At 40.5% G+C, this 23715-nt stretch overlaps 1 long non-coding RNA gene across 9 annotated transcripts; it reads right to left on the reverse strand.

Moving 5' to 3' along the window:
- Positions 1-2917: 2917 nt before the first annotated feature.
- Positions 2918-22074, reverse strand: LOC115335080. Of its 9 annotated transcripts, none has more exons than XR_005931959.1 (7): positions 20399-22074; positions 14848-14961; positions 13790-13946; positions 10973-11017; positions 8101-10854; positions 7728-7825; positions 2918-2961 (listed from the first exon to the last, which is right to left on the reverse strand). It is a non-coding gene; the product is annotated as an uncharacterized LOC115335080 (long non-coding RNA). The 9 variants fall into 9 exon arrangements; XR_005931962.1 differs by lacking the exon at positions 2918-2961 and having other exon boundaries at positions 3209-7825; positions 8101-8903; positions 10735-10854; XR_005931960.1 differs by lacking the exon at positions 2918-2961 and having other exon boundaries at positions 3209-7825; positions 8101-8903; positions 9418-10854.
- Positions 22075-23715: the final 1641 nt, after the last annotated feature.

A 23715-nucleotide genomic window follows, 5' to 3' on the forward strand; every position in this document is an offset into this window, starting at 1 on the left:
TATCTTAGCACATAGTGAGAGAAGCTTACACTAAACCAAATATATTCACATTTTCCATAAGCTAAAAGCGTATGTAGATACAGTTCTTGTGGCTCTGCTGATGTTTGGTAACTTGCTAAACACCAGTAATTTGAACATGATTCAGAAATACATGCCAGAATGCCTTTTTTGCTCTTTCTCAGTATGAAAATCACTATATTATTCGCCATTATTTGCAGTTGTTCTGAATAAGATTAAAATTGCCTGAGTTTCATCACTTGGTGAGTCAATTTTTATCTCCCAGCAGAGTTCCTGTCTTTAACTCAAGTAATGTTCTTTAAAAGTGGCAATGGCTTTTTAGTGGGGCAGAATGGGATGAAATGAAATGTTTCAACGAAACCTGAGGTGTGTGTTATTCCCTCAGTGCTAGTGCTGCTTCTCATATTGCCTATGGGGACAGTTAGATTAGATAGACACACTGAGCATACTCTGTAGAGACTTTTAGGGAAGAATCATTAAAACAGCCTAGTCTTGCCTTCCATCGCTTCACCTACTCTATGTGCAACCTCTTGCATCTCAATAAAGAGTACAACAACTGATTATTTTACAGCTAGATATTCATGCTCCCTGAAGGACATAACTGAGCTGGCAGGCTTCATCTTGAAGAGAAAGAAATTGGCAACGCTCATTCAGCAACCTTTGGTGAACGGTGGTAAGGCAGTGTGACTTCAGCTGCTGAAAGGACAAAGCTGCCTGGCCCTGCTAGCAAGAGATAGGAATTAAGCCATGAAACTAATGAACAGTAGAGGAGCCGGAAAGCAAGGTTATCCTGTCCTTCGCCGGTTGAGATAGTCCTGGATTTTAATTCTCTGTCCTGCCTCCTGTGCAGTCAATAATGGCCATCACACAAGGTGAAAACGGATTTCTGTACAGATGTGCTGTCCTGAAAAAGCCCCAGTGGGCCACCCCAATGCCTTCCAGTAGTGAAAATTGGGAGTGCTCTGGGGAGCCTAGATTTGACTTTGAAGTCAGCTTTTTTTTGATCAGGGTTCAGACCACGTGACCTCCAGAGGTCCCTTCCAACATAAACTACTCCACCACTCTGTGAATCTGTCCCAGTCATCCCCTCTAGCATTTGGCACCAAGAAATCGAAATGTTACTGCTGTCCCCTGTGCTGGCCATGTTACCATACAAGCACTCCAGCGCCAGCAGTGTGGGTTGAAAACTGGGGCTCCTTTTGATTAGAGCTGACCTGGGTCTGGTCTCCCTAAAAAGGGAAGAAATAATGAAGAACTCTGCTGATAGCAGTGAAATTGCCATACTCCAGAAAACACATGAGACCAGACAGTTCAATATGTTTTCACATAGCTTTGTTTCTTTTTCTTTTAAAGGCATTTTTTTCCCTTGCTCTTATACATCATCCCCACTTCATACGGGAGATAATATTCAATTATATAGCATGCTGTAGGTAGCACATGCCCATGCTATCACGTGCGGGCACTCCTCTGCTTTCTGAGGCTTCCCAAGCATTCCAGAGCCTTTTTTTTATCTACCAGCCAGCGTTTGATACAGAATCTGGAAATTATTTTGCTGCCAAAAGTGTACAAGGGAGGTGGGAGACAATCTGTGGGCTTCTGCTAGAGCAAACACAAAGAAACATTCTCTCATCTAGTAAAACAATAAGATTAGTCCTTTTATCATTAATTTTTTTCTCTCCTTCACTGCTTTGTAAACACTGCTTGTATGACTTTGCCTCTTATCATCTGCAAACTGAATCTGCTTTTGTTGAAGCAGTGTCAATCACAAGGGTTTTTCTGCTCATATACTTAGTGATATGACTGATTGAAAAAGAAGACAGGCTTTCATTTGGGTCTGCAATATGTGACATACTCACTGTTGGAAACATAAGGGGGGGAAGGCAACAAAGGGAACAATTCAGTAAAGCATAACCCAAAGTTCACTTGCTCTGTCAAGGAGATTAAGATTAAACTGAAGGAGGTCAAAGCTATTAACATTTAGACTACAGGGTATATAACAAGTTAGCATCTAGTTAGATATTGGCTTTCTAATTGGAGAGAAGCTTGTTTCTAACTTTTTATGTAAACACTAGCATTAGCAAAAGCCTGGGTGGTCTCAACATTGTAACCCAGTGGACATATTTGATCCACATCTCTCGGCAAAAAAATGTCCTCTATGACCAAGCTCACATTTAAATTGTAAATAAGTCTCTTGATTTCTTTCTGCCAACTGTGACAGCATTTGCAAAGGGAAAACTTCACAGTGATACTTCTGGGCTTGCTTTAAATTTGTTTTCCCAAATGCCAAATTCTCCTTCACACCATACACTTTGTGACAATCTTATTTATGTTCAGCTCTTTGGACCAAGCAAGAAGATTACTGCAGCCACCGGTAAGGAGCACAGACATGACTTGTTTGTTAATTAACTCCCATAGCAGGACTGACTCTTATACAAGTCAGATGCTTATTTATGGAACAGCCTTCACATTTTCAAGTCACATTATTCTCTGATTTTACGGTGCTCTCTCTACAGCTTCTTGTTCTAAATCCAATGGCGAGTGAAGCGGGATGGGTTACCAAGGGAAAATAAATTAGATTTCAGTCAGCAGGTTTAGCCTTTGGAAGGTGATTTGGTTAAGCCTTTAGTAGCACTGATCCAAACAAGTAGCACAATGACCGTGTTTTAGCATATTGCAAGCAGGCCTGGTGTGGTGGGTTGACCTTGGCTGGATGCCAGGTGCCCACCAAGCTGCTCTATCACTCCCCTCCTCAGCAGGACAGAACAGGGAGAAAAAAAGATGGAAAAAAACTCATAGGTCAAGATAAAGGCAGTTTAATAAAGCAAAAGCAAAGGCTGCGCGTGGAAGCAAAGGAAAACAAAAGATTTATTCTCTACTTCCCATCAGCAGGTGATGTCCAGCCACTTCCCAGGAAGTAGGGCTTCAGTACACATAGTGGTTGCTCTGGAAGACAAACACTGTAATAACGGATGCCCCCCTTTCCTCCTCCTTTCTCTTAGCTTTTATTGCTGCGCAGGTGTCATGAGGTATGGAATATCCCTTTGGTCAGTTTGGATCAGCTGTCTTGGCTATGTCCCCATCCCAAGATCTTGCCCAGCCCCCAGCCTACTAGTGAGGGGGGAACGTTGGAGAGACAGCCTTGATGTTGTGCCAGCGCTGCTCAGCAGTAACCAAAACACGGGTGTGTTACCAACACCTTTCCAGCTACCAATACAGAGCACAGCACTGTGAGGGCTGCTATGCGGAGAATTAACTCCATCTCAGCCAGACCCAATACACCCAGTTAAACTTTCCCTACGCTGCATTAGCCTATTTTCTGATGATGAACATGTTCCATCTCTTACAGAGGGATGGATGAGTGCAGGAGGAGTGAGCTTGTGGCCTCCTCCCAGTACACACTGTCATTATTCCCAGTGTGATCCACCTTTAATCCAGAGCTTCATTTCTGTAACCCACCTGCCTTCCACAGGTTGCACTGGTACAGGGGGATAGGTGAACATTCACAGGAGAAGGATCATGCAAATTTTGAACTGGAAATAATCCTCAGAAATTCATTTTGGCTGCTCTGCTAAAATTTGAATGATAGGTTTTTCTTTCCCACAAGAATGTGAAAGCTGGAGAGGGCTGTGTTCAGCGAGCTGTCCCACAGAAAGACTGATATCATGAACTTTCCTGATCCACTGGCAGTCTCTGTCATCTCTACTTAACGTGTTTTTTTGCATCATCGGAGGAAGTCCTACATGTAAAACCACGATTTAAACACCACCATACTGCAATGAACAAATATAGTTACTTGCTCAAGCAGCTACAGCACAGGACTTCCTACAAACCTCTTTAAGCCCAGAGGGCAGCCCCTCAGAGTGAAGCACTTGATAGTGATATCACCTTAGCTTTTAAAACCTATTGAAGTCCTCTGATATCAGGAAGGCACTGTGTGTTAAATTCTCATCCTCCCTTTGGAGCACAGCACCACTGGGTACAGCAAGGGTCATCAAAGCTTTTCAGGCCCAATTGCCTAGAAGTGACGTGTGGCTGTCTCACTGCTCTGACCCTCTTTGTCTAATCTCTCCATCTATCACTGGTCCATCACTCCATGCCTCTCTGACACAACAACATTGGGACTGTGAGAAGCATGACCAGTCCTCATTTGGCTAGATGTTTGTGAAAGGAAGCGAGTGACACGTCACCATCTCATTAGTTAATCAAGTTTGCATTGTTAAGCACACTAGTCTTCTGATAGAAGAGGTAATACAAAAAAAATTCAGGGAGAAGAGCTTGCTTCAAACAGATAAATAGAAACCTGTTATTTGGGAAGGATCAGAACAGTTTATATTCAGCTTTTTGACAGCAACAAAAATAAAATGTGGCAAAGACTGACATGTATTCATGAAACATTTGGCACTAGTGAGTCTACATTTTTCATCCAAAAAGTAATTTCAAAAATCTCTATTTTCCAATAGATGCATTTGCTTGAGCATTTAGAGGCCACAGAAAAATATTATTTTATTGTTATTAATTATAGTGATAGTCCTAAAGCAAAAAGGTCATTTTATGAAAAGTGGAGTGTTTCGATGAGAAATGCAATACATTTTTGACAATGTAAATTGACTAATTCTGTTGAACATTGATCTAATTGGGAAAATGGAATCATAACTTCACAAAAAAATAATAGGGTTTCAAATTAAAAAATACACAAGTGTATCCTAAGTGTTTAACATCAACAAACCAAAGATGAACAGAATCATAAATAAGGTAGCTGCAAAGTGCTCTAAAAAATTCTTAGCAGGAAACAAACATGAAGAATAACGTACTCAAAATGAGATCATCTTCCCTAGCTCAGGGCACAAAGTTGGCTGTCATTTCTAACTTTGTCCATTAACAATTACAATACAGAGCCAGATCATAGATCCACTGAAATTAGCAGTGTTTCCCACTCAAGAGCCAGTTTCCTGGTTTCTAGGCTACATGTTGTACTGAAGCCTGACTCTCTAATCCACTTTACCATCTGGCAATCTATTGAGGAAAGCATCAAGAAAGTATAAAAAGCTGAGACAAGCACTATGCCCTTCTTAAAATGTCAGTTGGGGTGGAGCTGTTAAACATATTCCACTTCTAACCCATCCCTCTTCCTTGGGAAGGATTCTGTAGGAAGCCAGTTCTGTCCTTTCTAAATTCTGTTATGTCATCAAAATAAGGTAAAAGGAATATGACAAAACTAGGCAATAGACTCAAAGATGTTAAGTAATTCTTAATCTGTAGATTGGTGTATTACAAAAGAGGTACAAAAAGGTATGCTTTTTTTTCTGTTATTACTGCCTTCTGCAAGTAATTACCAAAAGAATAGGAAAACTATCTCCTTAAGTAAGCATCCATAAAACAAGAAGAAAAATAAACCATGCAATGTCAGCACTTCAATCTGAACAGCATGGTTTGGAGTTTTCATGCCACCAAATTAATATATCCTTTGAATATGCCATAAATGATGAACTCCTTAAAAAGTGCTGTGTCCAACACTTTTGGAATGCTGTATTGCATTATTTTATCCTTACAGATGAAAATAAAATATCATAGAACTACACTAAAGAAATCAGCAGTAGCTTAGATAAAAGTGATCATGATTTGCTTCTGTTTGTTATATATAATCAGAATTAAGTCCAGACCAGTAATATGTATATTTGACGGATTGGAAGAGCCAATTTTGCAAAGCTGAAAACAATTATGAGCTAAAGCAGTTGGGAGAAAGAAATTAGACAGGAAATGTGGATAATAACTGGAAAGTGTTTAAAAACACTTTACCAGAGGTTTAAAAAAAAAAAAGAATGAAAGCTGGGCTAGCCTAAATGTTGACTTGCATGGAAGTGAAAACAGCTATGTAAATCAAAATAATTGTGCAAAAAAAGGCATTTATTAGAAGTCATGAGTATTAGACAGAAGATAAGAACTACAGAAAATTGATAAGGATGGAAGCAAAAAGTAAGCTTTTTCATCAGAGTTAAGGATAACAAGAAAGATTTTTGGTCTTGACTACACAGAAGTGTAGCCATGTCAATTATATATGCAAAAATCTGTATGTTCTGTAAATAAATCCGATCTCTGTTTGAAGAAAAATCAGAAAAAAATCAGTTCTGTCATAAGAAGACAATGCAATGTTGTTCATTCCAGCAGTAAATCAGGAGAATGTTAAATAACAAATTAAATCAGCAGGCCTGCATAATTTGCAACCAAGAGCTTTAAAAAAGCTGGCTGAAGAAATGTCAAAACTATGAATATTCCTTTTCGGTAAGTCTAAGAACACTGGAGAAGTTCCAACGGACAGCAAAGAAAAAGCCAACATCACACCAATTTTTTTTTAATGTTATATGTGTAACCCAGACAATTACAGCCCTTTCAGCCTGAGCTGGAAGGATAAAATAATGTAAAAGCTAATGGAGGACTAATTTAGCAAAGAACTAGAGGTGCGTAATACCACTAACGCTAAGCAAAATGGTTTAACGGAAACAAGAAGTTCTTGTGAGCCTTCCTGAAAAACCTCAGTGTTTTCACTGTCCTTAGGAAGTAAAGAAAGGCAAATGTGATAGGCATGTATACGACAAGATGGGCCAGCATACCATGGTCCTTCCAAGCCTGCAAAGAGCCTGTGACAAAAGTAACAAACCCACACTGGCATCAGAAAGATTCAGTGTTTGGCAGAGCCCGTACAGATGTGAATAATCCTCCATGAAGAATAAAGCACCTATGAAAAGTGGATCCTATGTCTTTCGTAGCAACACTTTAAGTTCACTGAAGCTGACAGTGTGTCCTTTTGTAAGCCTGGTTCTTAATTTCAAATGTCCATACTGATATTGAAGCAAGGTTTACCTGGCATAGAAGCAGGGAAGAGAGGTTTTAGTGAGCCTGGTACTCCGTTCACCAAGAAACATTCAGCACAAGGAGGTTTTCTGTATTAATATAATTCTGAAAGGGTGTGTAAACTAACTCCTAACCAGGTAACCTAGCTAATAATTGGGACAACTTGCTAACTGGTTAGGGTTAACTATGTGTGCCATTGATTTATGACTGTCAGGTTCACAGGTTATTTAGATTGTTCAATTTAGCACTTTTCCCCAGCTTTCAATTGAACATTTTGAATCAGGTGTTCAATGGATTGATCGATACTAAGTACAATAGGTCTCTGTACAGCTCCATAAACAAAGTTGTTTTTTATAGCCTTGGTGTGATTTAAGCCTTTAACACTTTAAACCATTCTGCAGCACTCTTGCCATGTAACCATATGCTTCTCTTCATTTTCCTTAATTCACATCAGATTGTGACTTAGCAACATGCAGAGCAATGAAACCTGCTGTGTGCCTGGAGGGCCTGATCCTGCAAATGGGTATGCACGACACTGCATGCAGGTAAATGACTCCTTTGATCCCAGTGAGGCTATTCACATATATATAACCCTGTTAAGGTGAATTAGTTGTAGGGGAAGGACTGCCATTTGAATATTGAGCTTTGTGGTTAGTGAGAGCTTTCCTAGCATTCAGAGGCCATAGGGAGAGGCAGATCTCATTTGCTCAATGTGACTTGTATGACTTGCACAATTTTTTCCCATGTCAAATTCCCTCCTCCCCATAAAAATAGGCCTTTATGTCCACCTCTGCAGCCTGCCCCCCACCCCGTGACTATACATATCAGATGCAGTTAGGTAGGGGACTCTTCATGTCCACCTGCCAGCTGAATTTTATGTCTGGCTCATGGAGGAGAAGATGAATCTCAGGAGAGGAAATGCAGATGCAACCCTGAAGGCTCCTCAGTCTGTAGAACCCTGTTGGATGACAAGCTCTTGTTCTGCACCATAGCGTTTGAGTGAACCCACCAGACATATCACCCCCACTGTGTGATCTGGCCCAGTGTTTCCTTATAAATTGGCAAAGATGACGCTTTAAAAGGTCTGGAGAATGGAAACCTCAACTCAGGTTTTGGGAAGGACCTCATTCTTGCTGCTGCTTGGAGTGCAGATGGCAGAGCAAGCAAAGCTCTTCTGTTCTGAAACCAGGGGTATTCTCATGCAGGAGCTGAAAAGGAAAGGGATACCCTCACCTTCTTTCCTCAGCACCATGTCACTGACCTCCCGTTCACACATACACACCCGTCACATTGTTCTTGAGTATGTGCTGCTGGTTTGGCTGACCTTTGCTGGAGATTTCTCTAGAACAGAGAGAGTCCGTCTGACTAAATACCCCTTAGGCGTGTAAAAAGCATGTAGGGATAACTGATGCAGTCAACACATGGAAGAATTTACTGTCTTACCCCGAGGTAAGAAGTAGATCCTCCTTAAGCACTTAAATAACTACAAATGTTTTCAACTTGGTGTTGGTATAAAATAATAATAAAAATAACCAGTCCTTCTTTCTTCAAAAAAAAAGCAGGAAGGGAAGGGAAGGGAAGGGAAGGGGTAGCTCCCTGAGCCATCACCACAATCCGGCTTTCATCTCACACACTAAAAAGGCATAGAAAATGTGAAGCAGTTGCAAATGTCTTAAAGAGCAAGTTAAATGATTACCACAGGCTGGGAACTTTTAATATCTGTTGAGCTGAGTGTCACAGACTACACACATTTATGCATTTAACGCAGCTTTAAATAGTATACATAATCACATGTTGTTGAGCAGTGACAGGAGAATCAGGCACATATTTTTACTTATAAAAAGATCCTCCTTCTGTGTAGCTATTCCACCTTGAAAAATTGCCCTGGGCCCTGAGCACCTTCCTTTGGCATCGGTCCCTGTGGATCAGCCTCTCCAAGCAAAGGAGAAGCATTTGAGAAGAGGTCAAGTTTGTCTCTAGCCTCAGAGGCTGTGTTTTGAAGATGCTGCTTTCCTATGTTCTTACACCATCAAAACCTGTGAAAAGGAAATGAATCATGTTTTGATTTCTGCAAGAAGCTGGGGATTATGCAGATTATTTCCTGATACATTATAAGGAGAAATGATTACTTTCATAAATAATGTAGTTATCTAAAACTGTAGCCAAATAAAAGGCTCCCATCTCTCAGCCATCAGATCCAGAAACAGCTATAATTCAACAAACTGAAAATGAAAAAGAAACTTCTCTTATGAAGCTACTCTCATAAAATAATATCTTGTTATGAGAAGTTGCTGTAACACAGCTGTGGCATTAATAGCAGAACTGTGTGTGTCTGGAATGAGATTCTACCTGAAATGTTATTCAGTAAATGAAAAGAATCATTAAAATATATTACAAGCTATTACTAGAACAATCTCTCCAAGTAATTTTCGTATTGCCATCTTCTTCTTTTACAAACTCATTGCAATTGTTCAGGGAAAGCGGCCAGACAGTCAAGAAACAACTTAGTATTGTGAGGAAAGAAAATATTTTTGCTGATGACTTGAAGACCTGTGCAACTGCAACCAACGACCTGGGTGAGGTCCAGTGTAGCCCCTCAGGCACTGTAAAACTGGACAGCTGAGTCCCACCTCTGCAGAGCTGCAGGTCACGATGGGTCTTCTCATGGCGACAGCCATGTTCACTTTACTCTGTCAGAAAAGGAGAGATTAGCTGATGATGGCATAGCCATTTTATCATTGCCAGTGTCCTTAGCTTCACTTGCTTGGAGCAAGTTAGGATGCTCCTTTTAGAGCTACATTTACACAGGTGCTGCGTTTGTATAGTGTTTAGCACAATGGGCTTCTCTTCAACTCTTAGAGATCAAAGACTCTACAATTCTGCTACTAATCATGATGATCACGCGTATATTGCTTTTCACTCAGGAAAAGGTTGCTAAATTGTCACTAAGGGAAGTAACAGATGGAAAAAAGAGACAGAGAAATTTCCACATTCTCTGATTTGAATACCCCTCCTACAGAAAGTTGTCTGCAGGCTCCCCAGTCATACTTCTGCTAACTAGCTCATAGACAAAGGTGGTGTATAATTAGTCACTGGCATTTTAGTTATTTTTTAGCACAGAATTTAGCTGAAAACAATCCTACCTATGTTTCATTGCTTAGAATATTGCAGTGTTTTAACTGAACTTTTAAAATCAAAATTGCTCTAATGAAATAAGTAATTTTTTTTTATATTGGTGTACAGACAGCTGAGATGAAAATTGTTTATAACCAATTTGCACCATTTGAAAATCTCATTCTTGATCAAAATTAGAATAAATAGTAATATTTATTAACTTAAAAAAATCACAGACTGGGGCCTTCGAAAGCTTTTGTACAAAACAACTTCAGACCCTCAACTTCTTACAGTTGTTCATGAAGTTCATGAAGTTCATTTTTCATTGTCTGGCCATGTCCCTAAAAAAAACCAACAAAACCATTAACCAAATGTTAGGCCAGTCTGTGTCCAGACGGTGATTGTGAAGTTCCGCAACTGTGCTCTTTTTTAAATTCTTCATTATTAAGGCACCACTGATAAAAAGTAACTGTCCTGCAATATCTCAAATCTATTGACGTCTGTTATAAATTTCCCCTTTCTGCACTGGAACAAAAGACTCAGTGCTGCACTTCAAGAAACTGAATTCCATAGCCAGGCAGCTTAATTTGCCAATTCACTTGATCCATAAAACATAGTCTACACACATGGACCATATTATAGGCATTTCAAAGGTGAATGAAAAAGAGCAGTCTAGTGAATAAGGAACATAGGATGCAGCCATATCCTGTAAAGCTTTTTCTAAACAAGTACCAAATCTTAAAATTAACCTACCTCTGTACCAAATGGTCTCGGTCAGATACAAAATGACCCATATTCAGGCATAAGCAAGACCAGCTCTTTTGAAACTCAGTGTAACAAAAAGGACTCTGCTCCAGAAAAAAATGGTAGCTTCTGAAATGAAATGAAACATTAGCATTTAGACATAGACAAAACAGCCTGGGATGAAAACCTGCGTTAAGTTCATGGCAGCTTCATACAGAAAACTGGAGAGTCTATTTTAATAACTCACCAGAAAGCTGAAAGAGCAGAGAAGCTCACTTTATAATGGCATTTTCTGGAAAACAAAAACATTCCTAATTAAAAAAAAAGCTGAAGAAAAAAATTCAAGACAAGTTCATTTAGAAAAGTCCTCAGCAACTTAGAATTAAGAAATATTAAGATACATACTACTGCTTTATGAACAGCATTGAAATGGTTTGAGAAAAGAAGATATTGCTAAGAAGACTGCACCTGCCAGTAAACAATTCTAGATCATCTGCAGAGCGCTGGCGATACACAAGAGCCACAAACTTGCTGAACCCAGTTCAGCCCTTTATTAAGAGATGGACTGTTTTGAGAACTGTAGAGCAAATTAATTGATTCGGTTTCTGGTAAGAATATCTTAGTCCTTGTTTCCCACATGTATTGCCTCCCACAATGGAAATGTTACCTTTTCATGTATAGAGTGCAGAGAGCACAAGGATGGTAATAAATATCAAGCTGACGTTTCTTTAGTGGCCAGTTTTCCAAATGTGGACAGGCAACCATATGCACACGCACTAATCAAGTCTCCCTCTTTCCACAGGAGGCTGCTTAGAGAAATAGATGGTAGTAGGAGTCGTGTTATGTTGCTCAGGGAAGAGGGAACAGATGGAGAAAATCTAATTCCCAGGGCCTATGGCTGCTAGGGGATTCCCCCACGCTACTTAAGTCTTTGAAATAAGGGAAGAAAGTTTCCCAAACCACAGAAAGCAAAATTTTACTCCCTACTAACTTTTCTATTTATTTAAAAAAACACTTTCAGCAGAGAAAATATTTCTCTGCAGCAGATATAACAACTGCCCCAGATCTTTGGAGTAATCCCATGGTGTACGCTGTGGTTGTCCTGCCAATTTCCTTTTTAGCTAAACCACAAAATAATGGGATGCCAGCCACAAGAGAGCATATTATTCTAATGTTTGGCACTTACGCGTGGAGAATATTAACTGATCCCTTTTATTGATTAATTGCGCCTTTTAATACCATTAGGGAAAGGGTTAGGTTATAGATTCCTGCTGAATGGGACAGGCAAGTGGCCCACAGGGCTTATAAATCACCCAGATCGCAGTGGCTTCAGCAGCTGTGCAACTGTACAGATGTGGAGCACAGTAGAAGTTAACTGTGGTGTTAGTCACATGAACAGAAACACATAGCGCTTCTTTGAAGAAAACAAACTTATTTTGACTATGATAAATATAGTTATTATTGATGACAGTTGACTGCTGGATTGAAGCATCTCACTTGAACCCAGGAGAGCCAACCATACTTGGTAAGATACCTGAGGGGTCACCAGCACAAAGACCTCAGACAACTGTGGCTGTCCTGAGGCGTTGGGGTGGTGTCTAGGGACACGGCAGTCCACTCTGACTAGCCTCCTGCCAGGCAGGGCTGCTTCATATTTCACTGTGAGCAGCTGCAAATGCAAGCGTTGAGGGTGCAACCAGGAGTGGGCTGAACACAAGGCAAGAGGTACCAAAGTCTTGGGTTTAGAGCCATGGGTCCTGCTTCCCTTCTCTCCTCTGCCCTCTAATTTCCAGTGGATCACTAAGAGAACAAATGAAGATAATGTTTAAACTGTGATTTAAGCCATGGCAGAAGAAAAAGTGACCGAAGTAGTGCTGGGGACCTTGTGGCTAACAGAGCAGTTAGCGGCTCTTTTGTTGACTCAGCTAAAAAGAGTAAAAAATGTTTGTATTTATTTTAGGAAAACATCAAATCTGCATCCTTCCAATCCTGACTGTAGCCTCCAGGTACTGCAGTGATTACTGCAATAGCAGTTCCTTTTTGATGTGGCTGAGCCAACAGCGCTGAACTTCCTCCTTGAAATAGGAGTCTAGCTCCTCTGGTCTTTCCTCCTCCATCCTATCCTGTCACAGAGCAGAAGGCAGTTGCATCCCTGAACCTAAAGCTTGCAGTTTAAAATTCTTGTAAAGATTCATTTATTTGCAAGTTGCAGGCCCCAGTGCGGAGCTGGAAGGGGAGGGAGGGGGATTTAATTGTACTATAAATACCCCTGCAGGAGGAGGAGTGTGAAGAGTTACATAGCATTAAGATACAACATCTCCTCTATCTTTTGGCCACCATATTCTCACTTCGCCGGCTCCAGCCCCTCAGAACCTGGCCAGCCCTGCTGAGGCGGGGTGGTTGCAGGGCTTCATCAAACCAAGGACGTGAACTGGAGCCACGGTCCCTTTCTGGGAGGGTGCCTCGAGGCGCTCCCTTCATTTCCAGAGAATGAAGCCTCGCCCTACACAGGGCCGCCTCACCTACCTGCCTCGTTCGCTGACTAACACAAGTGGCGGTTTCCACCAAAGCCGCTGCAGACCCCAGCTTCGGGCCCAGCGTCCTCCCGCTGCGGGTGGGGAAAGCGCCGAGGCACGCCCCACGGGCGCCATGTCCCGCCGGCACGGCCTTCCCCAAGCGCTGCGTCCCCAGCCCGCGGAGGGGCGGCCCAGCGGAGGGAGGTCGGGGACTGAGAGCTGGCCCTCGCAGGGAGAGCCTGGGCAAGCGCGGCCGGGCGAGCGCTTCACGAGAGGAGACACGCAGCGTTTAACCTTACGGCTGTCTCCACGCGCAGAGAATGTTTCTCAGACTGTCCCTTCTCCGGCACAGCCCGGCACGGGGGCATATCCCCAGGGGATACCCAGCAGGACGGAGGGTCCGGGCTCCGGAGAGAGGGACTGCAGGGACAAGGGGGACGGCGAGGGCTGAGAGCCGTTCGGCTCCTGCTCTTACACGCTGGCCCACCGCATAGGAAAATGAACCTGCACCAGAAAAAGGCACATGAAAAAGGAGGAGTGTAAATTACCTCTCTGTTTCACAAAGGAGAAGGGAGGCAAGACAAGCTGTGCCGCTCTCAGGTACAATTCCTTCCCCGCGTACTTCCTGGGCAATGCAGTTACGTGCCTGCCCAAGAGCTCAGTCTAGCTCCAGGTAAGCAGTCATTAGTTTTCTTAGGAAATGCTCTAGCAATAAGACACAAAAGGCAGGTAAAATTATTCAGTCGTTGGTACTGAAGTATATATAGGGAGAGACCCATAAATGTGTGTACGGGGTATGCACACTCACATACACACAGCTTCATAAAAATTGATAGATCTGGTGCTGCTTTCTGTAGGGGTGGAATAGAAAGAAAGAAAAGGGGGGTGAGTATACAAATTTAATAAGCTCAGACATAATTGCCATGAGTAAATGTTAACGCACAGGGATGTACTTTTTTTTTTAACTTTATACATATTAATAGGGTCTCTCTTTGAGAAAGAATGACATCAGACATTGATAAATTTGACAGAAGTGAAAGGAAAAAATGGTCGCAGTATTAGGAACACTCCTGAGGTGGTGTTGAACAGTGTCTTTGATACATCAGCCTTCAGTCTCTGAGCACATTCGTATTAACTCACGTGTACACCCAGAATTCAAATGAGCTGCTTCTTTAGATGCTGACTTTTAGCAGCAGTCCCACCAGACGGGCTGGAATCAAACTCACAGTTTCAGACTGTGGTATGGTATAATTTTCTCAGTACAGTTTGTGCCTACTGACTCTCAGAAGATTAGAGAAAGAGGCAGCGTATAGCAGATTGTTAAAGATCCACACAAGGCTGAAGGGTGAAAAAAAAATCTTCAATGAACACACTGCTCCAAGTACAGACATTCTTCTACGCCAAGAGATCGTTGCAAGGCTGTGTATTTAATATTGCTGGAAACAGAGAGATGACAAATTGCTTGGAATGGATTCACTTAAAGGCAAACAAGGGCTAACCACTGATGTCTGAATAACTCAGCGATGTCTGAATGCTGGTGCATCGCCACAATATGGATGCTCTTTATAACCCTTCAAGAAACCACTGTGAAAACAGTGCCACACACCTGCAATATATGTGTTTGTCTGGAAACATCATACCACTACGGTAACTGTCCATGAATCTTCCAGTAAAGCCGGCATACCCAGATGCATCACATGACTTAGGATTCACAGTGAGCCTAGAAATAAATAAAGAGCTGAAGTCATGCATCTTTTTCTCATTAGCCCATTGCTTTTAAGAACTAGACATGGGGAGGCTGGGTTTTTAAGATGTGAGTTGATAGTACTGACACACACTTCTAAGCAGCTTCAAACCAAAAAAACAACAGGAGAGGAAAAGATATGGGAAGTGGAAAAGGAGGCAGCCATGGAAAATGAATGCATAAAGAGAAGAAAGAGATGAGTAAGCGTGTTAGATAACAAGGATCTATAAGGGAAGGAAAGAAAATACAGAATGGAAAAAAAATGCAAGATAATAAGAAACTGTTAAATAATTGGAGGCCATAAAGGAATATATCATATAAAGGATAGACATCAGTTTACTAGAAAATTTTTATTTTGAAATCTGCTTTTATAGAAATTTGAGTTATTCAGTGAGATTTCAGTCTTTAACAGAAAGTCAAATATCCAATAACCTTTTTCCCCTCCTTTGTCCCACCAGCATGCAAGCACTCTCTTTGTAGACACACAGATACAGAAATAAGATATAAATACCCACCTTTCTGTTAACGCATAAGAAAACATAATTCATTTCTTTTTCACTTTTTATCTGGTTTCATAACAAAAATTAAAAATATTTATTTGGGGTTTTTCTTTTAAAAATGTCAAAGTCTCCTTTTGGTAAGCAAATGTAGGACATATCTATATTTTTACATAAATTTTTTTTCAGATGTCAATCATAAGGCTGCTGTCAAATTAATTTGCATGTATAGCCAAGATGATGAGTGCTAGTAACAAACATTAGCTCTTATGTGCAAAAAACAAGCATTTCAGTCCACTCAAGACAATTTTTACCAGATCTACTGTATATTTCAATCTCTCAATGCCTACTATCACAGCATGCCTAGTAGTTAAAGGTAATCAAAATGATAGTACACCTATCAGTACTACTCAACTGTTAACTGTGCGGATATTGCACCTACCAACAGACTGCTTAGAATAACTAAAACAAAATGGCAGAAGGGTTGAGCGGACTGCATGTTCCTGCTGGTTAAGAGAAACCTCACAATGTTGTCCCATCGTCAGTGCAAATAAAGCAAGAGTCCCCCTATTTTATAGAGCAGAGGCCACAGACTAATAGACCAACCATTTTACTGATCACTCTCTTCTTCTTCAGGTGGACCAATTTCCTTCTTTTTCACATCTGTCTGAAGCAGCTCCCTTTCCAATAAGTTTCTCTTTAGGGAAAGTACTCCCAACTCCTTACTTACCCTCTAAATAGCTATTAAGTGCTTAACACATCTTTTACGTTCTCTTAAAGCAACCTAGTGCCTGCCAGCCTGTTCAAGATGGGACCTGAGTTTTCCCTCACCTCGTGTTTTCAGCATCATCAACATCAGCATTCTAAGCAAGCAGCCCTGTCTAAATAGCAGATTGCTTCTGAATGACAGAAATGCTCAAATAGCAATATATTCAATAATCACAGATAAGCAGAAAGGAAATAATTTAAGAGCTCCTGTTTCTACAAAACAATGTGCTTGCTGTAAGGACAGAGGTGTTGTATTTAACTGGCAATGACCACTTTTATTCTGAGCTGGCAAAAATCTGCAACAACAAATATGTCCAAGCGTTTTACTCATGCGTGGATACTCATTTTCCTCCTCCTGCAGATATCCATTCTTTGTATGTGTCCAGTGGCTAGAAGCCAAAAAACTCATTTTATGCTTGATAATTCCTTGCTAATCAGTGCTAATCTGTTTGGGAAAACATCTATAGCTCAAGCACAAAGAGACTCAGATCAGTTTGGCTGCATTGGTAGTGACTGCCCATCGCTGAGCGCAGCTCCATGAGCTCCTCCATGGGATCCACCTGGAGGTTCACTTGCTAGCCTACAAGTGGCTTCGTACCAAGAAGCTACAAGATACTGGTGTTTTTTAAGACCTGGACGTTTGAAATAAAACTGAGAAATGAATCGTGGTGCTATTTGTACCAGTTTCACTATTCGCATCTCTCAGAACAGTAGTCACTATAGTACAGGTTTACCACTGCAAAGCTTGTGGAAGGCTGTTTTGGTCCTACTGAGAGCTATTCAACTGAAAAAAATAATTGTGAGAGCTTTTTAAGGGAGGTACACATCATGCCAGGTTTGCTTTTACTTTATGGCACTTGATTTTCCATTGGGCAGATATCCATCACCCCAACGTTTTACATGGGCAATGATTAGGAGCAAAATTCATATACTGCAGTCCACAAACACAACCCTGAAAAATGCAGCTTCCCCATAAAAACAACTGTAGTCTGGGGAGGGAATGGAGGCAAATACCCTAAACTCGGTGAAATCGAACAACACATGGCTCTCAAACCCTGGGAAGGCACTCAGACAACGAATATTGATTTTACTTCATGCAAAATAAGGTTTATGTTACCGCTGCAAAATTCCTCTTCTGATACTTTCCTGTAGGCTTTGAGCCATATGTTTCTGTGTAATACAGCAAAGGCACAATTAAGCTCCTCTGCGGGACCGTGCTCTGCCCATGTCAGCGCTCTCCCGAGCGGAGGCACTGCGGCAAGGGGAGCCACGGCAGGCACAGGCTGCGGGCGCTCCCGCATCCCGCCCTCGATCCGAGGGCTCCATTTTGAGCCGAGGTTGCTGAGGCATGTCTCAGCTCAGCTTGACGGATCCATAGGGTGGTTATTCAAATGAGATGTCCCGGTCTCATCTGGAACGTCTGTATGACAGCATTTCCCACTCACCCCTATTTTTTTTTTATCCATTAAAAATAAGACAGCGTGAGCCACTGAGAAACCTCTTTGTAAAATAAAGGTCTGCATTAAAGCCACATACGAAAAACTATCTTCCTGACAAGCAGTCATTATTTGGAGGTGCATCTATCTCTCAGGGAATCTGGTATGTGTCAGAAACTGAGCAACAATCCCATACAAACAGCAACATTAGGGGAATCTTAAGGTTGAAATTTAAGCACTAAAAAGACAGAGTGCACCTCAGGAAGAGCTAGATTAGCTACCTTATCTCTGCCTGCAAGCATACATGCAATATTACAGCCCTTAATTAAACAGACATGTTTTCTCTCCAACAGAATGTATCAGATGGTCTTCTAGATTCTCTGTGTTTAGCATATATTAACAATTTGTCTCTTCACTGTATGTCCATCAGTTAATTAGCATAAAAGCCCCCTAGCCCTCTGTTCACTTGGTCGTCTTTATAATACATCCTCTTATCTCAAAGGTACTTCTTTTAATAATTTCATCAGTACAGATGTACAATGCATTCAACACGACATTTTTCCCTTTAGAGACAGATGTACTTCTTAACAATAATTCATTACTTATTACCTCGCAAGCTCTTTTTCAGACAAATAAACTCACAATTCCATTACCAGTGTCTTTTAATGATGTTTCTGTTTCAGATTGCTTTATCATCAGAGTCTAATCCAAATTTTACTGAACTTTCCCATTAATTTCAGAGATCTGAAGGCTCTGTTCTTCATTTTTCAAGCAGCTGCCCTCAAAGCACATCTCAGAAAAATCTGTATACTATTTATCCAATGAGACATTTTAAAATAAAAAGGAAAATATTTCTTTAACTTCAAAATGCCTCTCTAATGAGCAAAACATCCTGCAGAGGTTTTTCACTAGTTAGCTGAGAGCATGTCCTAGAACACAGTATGTGAAAGAAACCTGCATGTTGAATGATAAATGGGAGCAGGGCGTTTTCAGAAATTATTTTAGAGCACAGCACAAATGAGTTTCATATGCAGACTTGCAAAATCATCATACTGAGAGAATTTGAAATCTCTTTCAAAATGGTGATGTTAAGACTGAGAAGTGATAGTATTACAAGAAACTGTTAGAAGAATAAGGTGGTCTCTGGGTCTTTGGTTGTGCACCGCCTGTCCCACACTCCTAAACACGACTGTGGATCTTTGAGGATTTGCTGCTGGAGGAAGCTGTCTGCAAAGAAGAGACGTAGCTCTGAAAAGTAGACGCTGTGTAGAGTGACCCTTCCTCTGTAATACTCGCTACTCAGCATATTTCTGGGTGTGAGAACCCTGGACTTCAAGCAGCAAAGGACTTAGGTCCTTGAGGACCCTCTGAGAATACTATCCTATGTGATTAAGTCCTTGATCTTCTTGTGAATTTTTCAACCACAAATCTCTCCAATCACATCCAGCTTTGTTAAATTGGTTGGTATAAGCTATGAGCACGTGCGAAAGTTAACCAAATCAAACTGGGATGTCGCTGTGATAAAAGTGGTGATCAGGTAACACCAAAGTGGTATATTCCATTTAGGATTGAAGCAGGAACCCCTATTCCCTCTATTCCATTCTCTTCCTTAATGGTTATAACATGACCTATGAAATTTCACTACCGATATCATGATTCATTCTTGAAAAAAAATTCTAAAAATTGAAAATTATACCCAAGAACTTTGCCATGTTAAAAATTCACCTGTATCTTACCTCTTGATTTTCTCCTCTCATTTTTCGCCAAACTTACCGTTTCTGTTTTGTTTTGCCGATAAGTACATTGTATGATTTCAATGACATTTTGGAAATGTAAATAGGAGATTTAAAAAATTAAGTACCTTAAACATTAATTTTAGTTAGTATGTTGTATTAAGTTACAAATACTGAGTACTAAGACCTCATTGTACCAAAATTCATAATAGAGAAAGGAAGAGTTACCCTGAGGGCACCTCAGGAGGAGGGATATCCATGCTTATTAAAACATTAAAAATAGTAAAATATTAATTATCTATAATTAATCTATTTTTTCTACAGGGAGGAATGATGAGTGACCCTCTGGAAATTAGAAATTGAGAAGACCTATTACACAACTGATTTTCTTTCCTTGTCACTACAAACTTGTTCCGTATAGTTTCTTCTCTAATGATTTATTCAGCAGTTTATTTTTTAAAAATAAATTGTTATCCTTTCCTGCCCTTTCACAAAAGAATGAAGGGATTTAATCAAGAGAAAAAAAATCGAGATACTGCATTTCTGTCTTATCAATATCAGAAACTCATCCTAATAAGGATTACTCCTACACTGATTCCACAGCTCTTCCTGTTTCCATAAAACTATTCACAAGTTGCATATATTTCCATATTTGATCTGCATTAATATTAAAATCCTCCTGAAGTTTCTGGAAAGATTTACATGTTTTATCACCAGATAAATCCTTTATTATCTTGTACTGAAAGTTCATTCTTCTTCAGAAACACAATACATATTTAATTTGAACAAAGCAAAAGCAATGAAGGAAAAGAGGTGCCCCATGAAAAGAGAAACCTAGAGATTGAATTCACAACCGCATTTGCTGTCTGTGTAAAAATTTCCAGAGTCAATACCAAATAGAAAAAAAGTAGCAAATACCAAATCTCATATGTGGAAGACAGAAAATATACCAGGTTATTATCCTCAAGCATTACGTTACCCATGCACTGCTATATTGGATGGACAAGTAGCAGAAGAGACAGGATATTGCTGTGGCTGCTTGAGACAGAATGCAAGAGGCAGGTGGACAGCACAACGGGACCGAACAGACAGCAAACTCGCCGGTAATGCTGGCAATAAGAAGTGATAAGCGAAACTCAGAATGTTTGGGATTTTGTTTCCCAGGAGCTCTAAGGTGTTGAAAGGTTTTATTTATTTATGGTAAATCCTTTGGAGCTGTAAATCTCTCAGGACGTTGCTCAGCAGATCAGAGATTCTTCAAGAACATCGTATCTCATGTTGCTTCAGCACTTCTCATCACATCTGCTTCCCAAAAAGTGTGTGGGGGCAGGGGGCTGCATGGAGGGAGGCATTAATAAGAGAACAGAGGGACAGAGAGGAAGAGAGGAGGAATAAGAAGTTCTTCTCCCAGATATTGTGCAAACATACTACAAGAAAAGAGTAGGAAAAAAGTTTCAATAGATTTAAAGGGAGATAACTTTAAAAGTGGTTGGGTTTGCGTCCGAGGCAAGTTTCATCATCTTTAAACACAGCCTATATCTAAACTACTATATTACCCAGAATATACACCAAAAATGCTGCTGGTCTCAATCCTGATCCTCCCAAGCAGTTTGCTCCTACAGTAAAAAAGAAATTTCATCTTTATCTTATGTGGCTATCTCTCTTTTCATCTCTGCTGTATCTTGCGATCCCCATCTCCGCACCATCCGTCAGTGAGACAGGCCAGGGAAATACAGAACCACTGGTACTTACAACATTTGAAACTCCTGGATAAATCATTAGAGAACATGCTATAGGGAACAATTTCACAGTGACAAGGAAATAAAATCAATTTTATAATAGGTCTTCTCAAATTCTAATTTCCATAGGGTCAATCCTCAGTCATTCCCATAGAAAACTCTACCTGAGAGGGAGGGAAAGAGAAAAATTGGCTGAGATCCCCCCCTGAGAACATTTGACTTCTTCCTCAGAGGTAAGGGAATTTGCTCCCCATGCTCCATGGAGCAATGGTGGGGGGATTAGTCTCCAACGCCATTAAATTTTTCCAGAGCCACAGGGGACTATGCAATCTCTAGCTCTTTTCTAAATGATAGTTTGCTCAAAAGGCCTCCTTCTACACTCGAAATATAGGACAGGTGTTACCACATCAGCTACAGACCCACACAGAGAACCCAGAGACAGAGGAGAGGGGTAGTGCCATGGAGCCTACAAATTTTCTTACTTCATAACCAGTAAAGAAAAAGGGGTTTTCTCAGACTAAGATTATATGAAAAAAAAAATAGGTTTTCTGTTAGCATTAAAACTCTAGAGGGGAGCTGAGAGTGTCCTGTTCTCCAGCATTAAAAACTAGCACTCTGAAAACATCCGTGCATCACAGTACAACACTGAGTTTTAATACATATCTTTTTCTCCTATAACACCCCACCAAGTAACCGTGGTTTTAGGATTGCTATCTACAGAACAAATAATCTTTATCCTGTCACAAGTCTTGCCTGCTCCAGGAGTTTGTTTCATGTGATATCCTCCTCCTGCTATTTCCATTTCAGTGTAAGCCCTCTTACCTCCGCCCACTCCACTGAAGTGTGTGTGTGTTACTGCAGCTAAAAGTAAGGGGTAGTCACTGATGTTGTCATATTTATGGAAACACTGTGCAGATGACTCACCATGCTGACAACCTGAAAACTCCTTTTTTTTGCCATAGGCTCCTTTTTTGATCTGGTACTTACATTTCCTCCTCCTTTGCCACTTCCCAAAAGTCAAAGTAAGCAGATATGCCCATGCGTCACTTGGCGTGTGTGATAGTGGTTATCAGAAGTTTTTCCATGCAAAAACAGTCTTGGCTGAAGTCACTGGGGTTTGCATTGAAGTCCCCAGGATTAATTTTTCCCTTCATACCTGCAAAGAAGAAAACGTTCCATATCAGTATCATTCATCAAGTCAGTGATTTCATGTAAGTAAAATGGCGGGCATGAATCTTAGTACCACGGTCGCTCCTTTAAGCCTCTGTGGTGGAATAAAAGGGCATCAAACCATATATGAATAATCACCATGGTCTTTGAGGTCCCTCTATTCTACTAGTATAAATGGAGCATCAGCAGAAATTATCATCAGGTCAGATAACTCTAAGGGTCAAGTCTTCAGCAGATGTGGATTGCTATCATTCTATTAAAAAAAAATCACCATTTATGCCACTTTGAGATTTGGCTTTAGGAAGCGTTTATCTTACCATGCTCACCTGAATTTATGAGGAACTTACACTTAAAATGAATCTGCATCTCAAAGTCAGTACAAGGATCAGTTTTACATGAACAATTAGAGATGACAAAATGATACCAAACAAAATTCAGGGCTGATGAATTCCAAAGTAGTTTATCTTAAAGAATATGCAAAAATGTGTTTCACTGGAATAGGATGTTGTCTGGAGATAACATCAAAGCTAACACAATACCACTGCTGTTACCATTCAAAAAACTCTGTCTATAGTTAGAAAGATAAACTGGGCACATGAGAAAGGTAATCCACAATCTAAAATTAAATAGTTTGCAGTCTCCACTTAAATGAGTAGCAGTACAATCTGAGAAAATAGGGCATTCATTTCATGCCTATTAAATAGACGGTTATCAGTGCTTGTTATGATTATAAAATCACACTTCAGACGCTCACATCTCTCCAGTTTTCAACCCTTCCAAGAGTTATAGCTCTGGCACTCCTCTATGGTACAAAAATACAGCACAGCTTCTTGCAATTTCCTGAGATACTGCACCTGCAATATATTCATACTAATTGCTCCAAACTCCATACAGATGACAAAAGAAGCTGAATGGCAATTCAGCTTTTTCATGCAAAGGAAACGTAATTGTTTTATAATATACTGTAAGTTTTAAACCTGCAGGTTAAGTATTCATTTAATTATTTAAGGAGAGATTGCACTTCTACTCTGTCCCCTGTACAAGAGGCAACCAGTCTGTGCACCACACCAGGAGAAGCATGGGGGAAGATCTCAGACTCAGGATTTTCCTTTCTCTCTTCACACCTCTCCTTTTCCCCTTATTACAAATGCAATATTACTTCTAATGCCTCCACTCATCCACTTACCACTAGTATTTTCAGAAACAGGTTATCTGAGACAAATATGTTGTAGTGCAAACAGAAGAAGAGAAAGGGAAATATGGACTCCTGTGTTTCCTGCACAGGCAATTAAATTCACCAGAGCTATAACAAATCTTGTAAATCAGATCTTTTTCTAGTTAAGAGATTTTATTTCAGACCCTATCAGCAGAATGGCAGGAACAAGAA

Source organism: Aquila chrysaetos, chromosome 2, assembly GCF_900496995.4.
Source record: "Aquila chrysaetos chrysaetos chromosome 2, bAquChr1.4, whole genome shotgun sequence".
Lineage (NCBI taxonomy): Eukaryota > Metazoa > Chordata > Aves > Accipitriformes > Accipitridae > Aquila > Aquila chrysaetos.